Raw genomic sequence first — 11,218 nt, forward strand, 5'->3', positions numbered from 1 at the left:
CCACCATGCCTGGCCACTGTGGGCTTTTTGGTGGTAAAATACATGTGACAGATTTTACCATTTTAACTATTTTTGTTTTTTGTTGTGAGATGGAATCTTGCTCTGTCACCCAGGCAAGTGCAGTGGCGCCATCTCAGCTCACTGCAAGCTCCGCCTCCTGGGTTCATGCCATTCTCCTGCCTCAGCCTCCGGAGTAACTGGGACTGCAGGTGCCCACCACCATGCCCGGCTAATTTTTTGTACTTTTAGTAGAGACAGGATTTCACTGTGTTAGCTAGATGGTTTCGATCTCCTGACCTTGTGATCCGCCCGCCTCAGCCTCCCAAAGTGCTGGGATTACAGGCATGAGCCACCATGCCCAGCCCCATTTTAACTATTTTTACATGTACAGTTCAATATCAGTAAGTACATTCACATCATTGCACAACCATTGCCACTATTCTGTCTTTAGAACTTTTTCATCATCTAAACTGAAACTCTGTACCCGTTCAACAATGACTCGCTGTTACCCCCTCGTCGTAGCCCCTGGTAACCCCTATTCTGCTTTCTGTCTCTATGAACTTGACTCTTCCAGGTGCCTGACATAAGTACAGTAATGCAGTATTTGTCCTTTTGTGTCTGGCTTATTTCACTTCACATGATGTCTTCAAGGTTCATCCATGCTGTAGCATCTATCAGAATTTCCTTCCGTGTTAAGGCTGGATAATATTCCATTGCAGGTATATACCACATTTTGTTTATCCATTCATCCAGTGATGGGCATTTGGGTTCTTTCCACCTTTAGGCTATTGTGAATAATGCTGCTATGAACACTGGCATAGTGTTCCACAGTATTTTTGTCCCAAAGTAGTGTTGATTAGGTCCTTTATTCCCAGAGGTTCCTGAGTCTCTGGGGCAAATGGAAGCTGCATAGATCTGTGGGACGAGGCCATCTAATTCCTCATACCCCAGGATCTAACCCCCAAAGCAAAGGGATGGTGGAGGAGGGGGGAAGCCCCTTCCAAGCAAACAATCCTCACAACGACCATGGATCTTATTATCCCCATTTTACAGATGAAGAAACTGAAGCATTGAGACATTGAAAAGCTTTGCCCAAGGGCCTGAGCTGGTGGAGGCAGAGCAGGAATTGGGTCCAGGCCAGCCTGAGGCACCCTGCCACCTCCATCCAGACCTGGAGCAATCCCTGAGGAGGGTGGCTACCACAGGAGATGGGGCAGCTCTAGTCTCAGGAAGCACAGCTGGAGGATGTCGCAGGCAAACAAACAGCCACTCATCAGTAAGGAGCCAGAGTGAGGGCTGCTAGTTCAGCCCCCGGAAGGTGGTCCTGGGGCAGCCAGTGCAGAACTCAGCAGGGGCTCAGCTCCAACTGAGCCAGATTTCACTCCAGTGTCCACAAGGGACGTTGTGACCTGGAGGTCCTTGGCTACTCACCCTGGGGCCTGCTGGCACAGCCCAGGAGCTAGCCCAGGCCTGCCTCTAATGGTTCCTCCCGATTTCTCTCCTGACAAAGATTCTCTCGTTGACCAAACTCTACTCAGACTTTCCTGAACTTTTTCAGCTAGGCCTGACTTTTTAGCAAGATTCCTGCTAAGTCAGTTTAACCAGAGCCCCCCATCCTTGACATCTGATCACCTTCCATAATCTAATTAAGTTCCTTAGCCTGGGCCAGGTACGGTGGCTCACGCCTGTAATCCCAGCACTTTGGGAGGCCAAGGCAAGCAGACCACTTGAGCTCAGGAGTTTGAGACCAGCCTGGCCAACATGGTGAAACCCCATTTTACTAAAAATACAAAAATTAGCTGGGTGTGGTGGTGGGTGCCTGTAATCACAGCTACTTGAGAGGCTGAGGCAGGAGAATCACTTGAACTCGGGAGGCGGAGGTTGCAATGAGCTGAAATCGTGCCATTGCACTCCAGCCTGGGTGACAGAGCAAGGCTCTGCCTCAAAAAAAAAATAAAAAAACAAAAGTTCTTTAGCCTCTATTATCCCCAAGGTGATGTCTGGTCACCCCGGCCTGGCTGCAGCAAGAATCCTATTGGATGGGCTTAGCCAGAATTCCCCCTTTATCTCTGATGTTTCCTTTCAGTAATTTTCCATCCACTGACCCCACCTTGCTCCTTGGCTATAAATTCTTACTTGTCCATGCTGTATTCAGAGTTGAGCCCAATCTCTCTCCCCAACTGCCTGACTGCAAAACCCCACTGTGGCAGTCCTTATGTCAATTTTTTTTTTTTTTTTTTTTTTGGAAACAGGGTCATCTCTGTTGCCCAGGCTGAAGTGCAGTGGTGCAATCACAGCTCACTGCAGCCTCAAACTCCTGGGCTCAAGCAATCCTCTCACGTCAGCCTCCCAAATAGCTGGGACCACAGGCAGGCACCACCAGCCTCGGCTGATTTTTAAAAAATGTTTGGGTCTGACATGGTGGCGCATGCCTGTTATCCCAGCACTTTGGGAGGCTGAGGCAGGAGGACTGCTTGAGCCCAGGAGTTTGAGACTAACCTGGACAACACTGCAAGACCCCATCCCTACAAAAAATATTAATTAAAAAAATTAGCCAGTTATGGTGGCACATGCCTGTAGTCCCATCTACTCAAGAGGCTGAGGTGGGAGAATCACTTGAGCCCAGAAAGTCGAGGCTTCAGTGAGCTATGATCACACCACTGCACTCCAGCCTGGGTGACAGAGTGAGAACCTCTCTACCGCCTTGTCCTCCAAAAGTGCTGGAATTACAGGTATGAGCTACGACTCGGCCCCTATGCCTATTTCGATGCTCCTGAATAAAGTCTGCTTTACTGAGCTTTAACAAGGATCATGAATGATTTTTCTTGAACGCCCCTCCTCATGTTCTCTCACACGGGTCTGTGGGGAGGGCAGCTGCTTCTAAGGGCCACCTACCCAGGGCCCTCCTCCCCAAATTGGAGGAAGTGCAGCTGAGCAGGAGCCAGGGCTTTGTCGGGTCTGGGCTGGCTGTGGCAGATATGACAATCATAAAGGGCTCTGGGGAAACCCTAGAACCCTCCCTAGGAGGGAGGACAAGCCTGGGAGAACCCCAGTGGGCAGTCTGAATGCTGGGCTGGCCCCTGCCTCCCACAGCCCTGGCTCCACACCCTCCCCATACACCCAGGAAGGTGTCCCTCTTCCAGTCAGCTCCTTCCTGGGTTGCACTGCTGGATGACGGAGGCGGGAGGGCTACTTACTACTGCCCCATCGTCCCACCTTGTCTTCCTGTCCCCACTCAGGTCCTCCCACGGCCACCCGGAGTCTCTCCTGAAGCTGTTGCTAGGCCCCATCCCGCGTGGATCGGTGCGCACAACAGACTGGATCTTGGTGAAAGCCCGAGAACACTTCTGAGTCTTGCCCCCAGCCGCCCTCCCCATCCCCTGGATTTCACACCAGCCGGCGCTACCGCGGGGACGAACGAGTGCGGGCGCTAAGCTCTCGCGGGCACAGCGCACACACGCGCCCCCTGCTGGCCGGGCCGGGCCGCCCACCTCCGGCTGAGCCTGGCTCCCGGCTCCGGAAGCAGCTCCCCAGCTTCTCCCCCGCCACGCCCCCACCTTCCACCCTGGAAGCAGCAATTACCGGCCCAGGCGGCTGGGAAAGGGCCAATTAGCGCAAGAGACGCGGCCCCTCTGCGGGGCCCCTGCTGACCGCAGCCCACGCAGCGCTGCCTCCGCCGCGGGTCCCCAGGCTCCCGTCGCCCGCCCGCCTGCCGCAGTCCTCCCGGCCTGGCCGACAGCGCTGGCTGCCTGGGAGCCCCGGGGGACACGCCGTCCGGCCTCCCGCCAACTGCAGTCACGGATCCAACCGCCTGGCGCTGGTCCAGAGCCTGGGCGGACGTGCGGGCGCCGGGAGCTGAATCTCGCCGCCGGTCTCCAGGCGGGGGCGATTCGGCCCAAGCCTTCTTGCCTTCTCATGGCCCTCCTTGCTTCTTCCGGACCTCCAAGGCCCGGTTCTGGGCTGGCCGACTGGAGCAGTTCCCCGCTGGAGGCTATGGCAGAGCCAGGCTTTGGAAACCCACGGCCGGTGCTGGATCGTGCCCCGCGACAGGCACGTGGGCAGGGTGGAGGGTGGGCAGCACAGGGAAACAAGAACTCATTAGTGACAGTGAATGCATGAACTTCCTCCCCTGGTTCCGTCCCGTGCGCAACCTGACTTACCCACCTATAGGCTTTGGGAGACCCAAGAGAGATGGGTCCTGTCCTCCAGGAGCCTGCGGGCTGCATGGGCAGAGGCTCCAGGAGCTTGGCTAGGACCCCAAGCTAAAGAAAGCCCCGAGGTCCAGGAAGGGAGGCATCGGGTGAAAAAAGGGCTGGAAGAGGGAGTTGTAGGGGACAGATGACACCACGTCAAGGCTTTCCCTTCCCCCAACGAACCCCCTTGCCGCTGTAGCTGGTCACACTGGGGCCCCGGAGTAAGGGACAAAGTGGGCCTGAGCTCAGTACATCCTCTGCAGGAGGCTGAAGTTTCTAGAACAAGAAGTGGGAGAAGGTTCAGTAGGAAGGTCCACAGGTGAGGTTGACCAAAGAGATCCTGCTGTTTCCCCATGAGTGCCACAAGGGACTGGGTTAGAAGAGCTGAGGCTGGACCAGAACTGGATGCAGTGACCTTTTCTGTGTGTTCTCCCTCTGCTCCCTCAGGTCTGGAGGGCTGGGAGCCTGCTACGTGCTCTGGAACTTTACTCAGGTCTTGTTGAGCCACACTTTCTTTGGGAAAGTGTAGCCCATGTCTCTAAAAGAACCAGAACTCCTTCTTTCTACCAAGGTAATTAACTGTGTGGAGAGGGAGAGAGCCCCTTTCAGAAACTGGAGGATGCAGACTGAACAATGAAGGAACATAGCAACAATGAAGGAACATAGCGACAATGACACCACCTTGAGTCCAATGGAATGAGGTGCAGCTGCATTAAAGAATGAGGATGGAACAATCAGCCAAGAAAGTCAGGGGGTTGGCCGGGTGCCACGTGACTCACACCTGTAATCCCCACACTTTGGGAGGCTGTGGCGGGCAGATGGCTTAAGCCCAGGAGTTCAAGACTAGTCTGGACAACATGGCAAAACCCCATCTCTACGAAAAATACAAAAATTAGCCGGGCATGGTGGCATCCCCATGCAGTCCCAGCTACTTGGGAAGCTGAGGTGGGAGGATGGCTTGAGCCTGGCAGGCAGAGGTTGCAGTGAGACAAGATTTTTTAAAAGGCTGTAGTCCCAGCACTTTGGGAGGCCGAGGCAGGCGGATCACCTGAGGTCAGGAGTTCTGGACCAGCCTGGCCAACATGGCAAAACCCTGCCTCTAATAAAAATACAAAAATTATCCAGGGCCGGGCGCAGTGGCTCAAGCCTGTAGTCCCAGCACTTTGGGAGGCCGAGACGGGCGGATCACGAGGTCAGGAGATCGAGACCATCCTGGCTAACACGGTGAAACCCCGTCTCTACTAAAAAATACAAAAATCTAGCTGGGCGAGGTGGCGGGCACCTGTAGTCCCAGCTACTGGGGAGGCTGAGGCAGGAGAATGGCGGAAACCCAGGAGGCGGAGCTTGCAGTGAGCTGAGATCCGGCCACTGCACTCCAGCCTAGGCGACAGAGCGAGACTCCGTCTCAAAAAAAAAAAAAAAATTATCCAGTTATGGTGGCACACACCTGTAATCCCAGCTACTCAGGAGACTGAGGCACGAGAATCACTTGAGCCTGGGAGGCGGAGGTTGCCGAGATTGTGCCACTGCACTCCAGCCTGGGCCACAGAGTGAGACCCTGTCAAAAAAAAAAAAAAAAAAAAAAAAGTCAGGGGTGGAGGAAAGAGGCAGAAGCTGGTGGACACACAGCCAGACAGACAAATGGAAAGAGAGCCAGGGCAGTGCTGGGGCAGTTCAGGCAGGAGGGGGGCCATGCCTGGACACTCAGAAGGTAGCTGTGGGATCTGTTTCTCATCACAGTTGTCTGACCACTGAGACACCTTGGGGTGGGAGGGTGATGGAAAGGGAGGGCTTCCTGGAGGAGCGTTTGAAAGAACCTATAGGGAATAGTGGAGGGAATGAAGGTGGGAGTGGAGGGGAAGCTATCTCAGCCAGAGGGCACAGCAGGAGCAAAGGCCTGGAGGCAGGAATTGGCTTGTTCAGTCCCAGCAGCTCTGTGTCAGTCAGCATGACCCCCACAGAAAGGCTGAAAGAGGAAATGGCCCAGAACTGGAGCACCAGGCCTGTAAGCTGGGAGGGAGCATGGACTCTAAGCGGAGGCACTAGGGAGCCATGGGAGGGGCATGTCTTGGTCAGATTTACCTTCCAGAAGGGTCTTTGAGGTTACCTAGTACAGAGACACTGGAGGAAGAGAGAGTGGAAGTGAGTAGACCGGGGGATGGTGGCAGAGAACTAGACAGTGGTCCTTCATGGAATCGAGCGAGCAAGTTCCCAAAGTAGATGGTCAGGACCTAGTGACACATAAGGGCAGGTGTCCTGTTTCTCCAAGGAACTTTAGGCCAAGGTGGGAGGTCAGCTCTGATTACTCACCTCCCCCACTCACAGAATGGCCCCTGGGGTACTCTGGCCTAGTGTACTCCCACCCAGCCAAGTCTGGGAACTCATGTGGTCCCTCCCCAGGCCTGGGAGACCTTGACACCTACCCACTGGGCCCAGGAAAAGCCCCAAGAGGGTGTCCAGTCCAGGGTAGAGACACAAACAGACCTCCCACCCCACAGAAAGCTTGTTAAGACAGCACTCTCACCTCCCACCACCAGCCCTCTGTGCAATGATGACTCCACTGCCATGAGGGGTTAGGCTTGGGTCTATTTGGGGAGCCAGTAGGTAGGGGAGGAGGGCCCAGTTGAGCACAGAAAGAACTCAGAGGCTGAGATCACATGGCCCACAGAGCAGAGTTCACCACGCCTCTCTTAGGCAGAATTTAGGGAGCTGTGTGTTCCTGTCTGGGCCTGTTCTTCCGTGTGTCCTCAGGCAGACCACTTGCCTCTCTGGGCCAGACTTTCTTTGGGAACAGTCCCTGTGGTAGGACAGGACTCTGGCCTCAGCTCCCTCTAGCCATGGTCCAGGACCCCTGTCCACTCCCAGCCCTTTCAGCCACAGGAGCTGCTGGTGGAGCATGTTGGTGACCTCACCAAGGAGCTGCTGGGTGATCATTATGGATCCCCCACCGATAAAGAGCAAGAACCCTTTTGAGGGGGAGCCTGAAGGTGAAAGAAAAAGCCTTTCAGGAAATTAGCACCAGTGGCAGGAAAATTCATCAAAAGCTGGCGGAGGCGCCTGTGGCTGATTCACGTCTCTTGCCAAAGAGGCAGCTCCTCTGGCCTGGGGGAAGGGCTGGCAGCTTCCAGGGCCTTCCAGAGACCCCAGATCCCTGGCCCTGTTGCTGGGCCTCTCAGCACCTGGCAGGGGTGCCACCATGGATTTGCTGCTCCTACATCACAGGATTCTGCAGTGCTAGGAAAGACTGCTAATGAGTAGGGGGGCTTGGGTTTTAATATAACTCTTCCCTCTGCTGTGTGATCTCAGACACTCAATTGACTTCTCTGATACTCCCTGCCAGGAGAAATCCTAACCTTCCTGGCCTCTAGGCGACCAATACATCCACAATACTCAGTATATCTGAGACAAGAATATTTTTCTGAAGAGTGAGGATGCAACTATACCCAAACAATCATTGGTAGTGGGAGGTCTCATGTGAGAAGCAGGGAGGCAGCCTGAATGTGGAACCCATTATTCTGGTAGCAGCCCCACCTGCCAGCATCCAGGCATGGCTGACAGAATAGCTGTTGCAGCACACACCTCTAGGGGGCACCATTTCCATGGTTTACAGTCTGAATGAGGCCTGGATGTAACCTGAGCTTCATGACTGCCTCCTCTGGGCTTGGTACCCACATGCACACTCACACCACACACTTGCCTCAGAGAAGGCTCTGATTGGTTGATCACAATCACCACCTAACCTAAAGCATCCACATTGGTCAGGCTTTGGAGCCCGCGCTTCTGCTCTAGCTATGCATGGCTCCCTTCAGCTCCCAGAGCAGGTCCGGTCCCAGTCCAGCCGGATCATTTAATGCTGATAGAAGCAGGATCCTTTGAAAGAGCTATGGATGTAGCAGGCCCCAGAGGCTCAGAAAGTCCTTTCCAGGCCATGCCCTGGTTCTGGCACTGCCGCTGCCCCTGCTCCACTACCAAAGGAGGGAGGCCAGGCCATGCATGATGGCTCACGCCTATAATCCCAGCACTTTGGGAGGCCGAGGTGGGCGGATTGCCTGAGGTCAGGAGTTCAAGACCAGCCTGGTCAACATGGTGAAACCCCGTTTCTACTAAAAATACAAAAAAAATTAGCCAGGCATGGTGGTGCCCACTTGTAATCCCATTTACTTGGGGGGCTGAGACAGAAGAATCACTTGAAACCGGGAGGCAGAGGTTGCAGTGAGCGAGATCGCACCACTGCACTCCAGCCTGGGTGACAGAGTAAGATTCCATCTCAAAAAAAAAAAAAGAAAGAAAGAAAGAATAAAGAAAAAAAAAAGGGCCGGGCGCGGTGGCTCAAGCTTGTAATCCCAGCACTTTGGGAGGCCGAGACGGGTGGATCACGAGGTCAGGAGATCGAGACCATCCTGGCTAACACGGTGAAACCCCGCCTCTACTAAAAAATACAAAAAAAAAAAAAAAACTAGCCGGGCAAGGTGGCGGGCGCCTGTAGTCCCAGCTACTCGGGAGGCTGAGGCAGGAGACTGGCGTAAACCCGGGGGGCGGAGCTTGCAGTGAGCTGAGATCCGGCCACTGCACTCCAGCCTGGGCGGCAGAACGAGACTCCGTCTCAAAGAAAAAAAAGAAAAAAAAAAAGAAAAGGAGGCAGGCCACAGGCAGTTACCCTTTTTTTTTTTTTTGAGATGGAATCTTGCTCTGTTGCCCAGGCTGGAATGCGGTGGAATGATCTCGGCTCACTGCAGCCTCCACCTCCCAGGTTCAAGTTATTCTCGTGCCTCAGCCTCCCAAGTAGCTGGGATTACAGGGATGAGCCACCACACCCAGCTGATTTTTGTATTTTTAGTAGAGATGGGGTCTCGCCATGTTGGCCAGGTTGGTCTGGAACTCCTGACCTCAGGTGATCCACCTGCCTCGGCCTCCCAAAGTGCTGGGCTTACAGGTGTGAGCCACTGCGCTGGCTTCAGGCACCCTTTCAGCTCATTGTATGGCATTTTTGCTAGACCTTATATGAACTCAAATTGTTATCCAGTGCTTCCCTTACTGCCAGTGTTTACAGATGGCTTTGTATCAACCAAAGTGTTGTACAAATCATAGCATTTCAGAGCTAGGAGAGACCATAAAGCATGTCATAGCCACCATTCTTTGAGAAATTGCAACTTTGTGCTAGACACTAACTCAGGTACCTTCTGATGTTTTTGCCTGCACAGTACAGTCATTCCTTTTCCTGTGACACCACCCTGTCCTCAGCAATTCACAGTGTCCACACCACAGCTTAAGGATGACCAGATAACCCAGACTTGGACTATGAAACTCAATCTCAAGATTTTTGTAGAAACATCAGGAAAGAGAATGGCTACCACTTGAGGGTGAGTCAGCATGTGAAGGAAGCTAAAACAGAAAACTAGCCAGTTGCAGTGGCATGTGCATGCAGTCCCAGCTACTCGGGAGACTGAGACAGGAGGATTGCTTGAGCCCAGGAGATCTGGGCTGTAATTCACTATGCTGATTAGGTGTCTGCACTAAGTTGGCATCGATATGGTGATCTCCCAGGAACGAGGGACCACCAGGTAGCCTAAGGAGGGGTGAACCAGCCCAGGTCGAAAATGGAGCAGGTCAGAACTCCTGTGTTAATCAGTAGTGGGATCATGCCTGTGAGTAGCTGCTGCACTCCAGCCTGGGCAATATAGCAAGACCTCATCTCCTAAACAAACAAACAAACAAAAACAACAACAAAAAAAAACGAATAGTGAAATGAAATAGTTCACACTGAGAAACAGCCTTGAAAAAATAAAATAAAATAGGCCAGGCGCTTATGGCTCACACCTGTAATCCCAGCACTTTGGGAGGTCGAGGAAGGTGGACCACTTGAGGCCAGGAGTTCCAAGACCAACCTGAGCAGCAACATAGCAAGACCCCCCACCCAACCTCTTTTTTTTTTTTTTTTTTTTTTGAGACGGAGTCTCGCTCTGTCCCCCTGGCTGGAGTGCAGTGGCGCGATCTTGGCTCAGTGCAAGCTCCACCTCCCGGGATCATGCCATTCTCCTGCCTCAGCCTCCTGAGTAGCTGGGACTACAGGCGCCTGCCACCGCGCCCGGCTAATTTTTTTGTATTTTTAGTAGGCACGGGGTTTCACCGTGTTAGCCAGGATGGTCTCGATCACCTGACCTCGTGATCCGCCCGTCTCGGCCTCCCAAAGTGCTGGGATTACAGGTGTGAGCCACCGCGCCCGGCCAAACCACCCAACCTCTTAAAAAAAAAAATTAAAGAGTTAAGTGACTGCATTTCTTCAACTGTAGGACTTCTCTGGGATCTATCTCTCTCTGAGTCTACCTGGCCATATGCCCTTGAATGAGTCAGTCACCTGTTCTGAGTCTCAATTTCAAGAGCTACAAAATAGAGCAGTAACTCTTTCCCTCTTTATCCTTTTATTATTTATTTATTTATTTATTTATTTATTTATTTATTTTTGAGACGGAGTCTCGGTCTGTCGCCCAGGCTGGAGTGCAGTGGCACGAGCTCAGCTCACTGCAATCTCTGCCTCCTGGGTTCACGCCATTCTCCTGCCTCGGCCTCCCGAGTAGCTGGGACTACAGGCGTGTGCCACACCCAGCTAATTTTTTTGTATTTTTAGTAGAGACAGGGTTTCACCGTGTTAGCCAGAATGGTTTCGATCTCCTGACCTCGTGATCCACCCACCTCAGCCTTCCAAAGTGTTGGGATTACAGGCGTGAGCCACTGCACCCAGCCTTCCCTCTTTATCTTGAAGAAATTAAGGAGAGGCCAGCGAGAAAGTGTTTGGAAAATTTCTTTATGCAGTGGCTTGTGCCTGTAATCCCACCACTTTGGAAGGCCAAGGTGGGAAGGTTACTTGTGCCCAGAAGTTCAAGACCAGCCTGAGCAACGTAACAAGACCCCGTCTCTGGAAGTAAGGAAGAAAGGAAAGAAGGAAGGGAAGGAGGGAGGGAGGGGAGGAGAGAGGGAGGGAAGGATTAGTTAAGTGGAGTGGAATGTGCCTGTGGTCCCAGCCGTGA

The sequence above is a fragment of the Macaca mulatta genome, chromosome 20 (assembly GCF_049350105.2).
Source record: "Macaca mulatta isolate MMU2019108-1 chromosome 20, T2T-MMU8v2.0, whole genome shotgun sequence".
In the NCBI taxonomy this organism is placed as follows: domain Eukaryota; kingdom Metazoa; phylum Chordata; class Mammalia; order Primates; family Cercopithecidae; genus Macaca; species Macaca mulatta.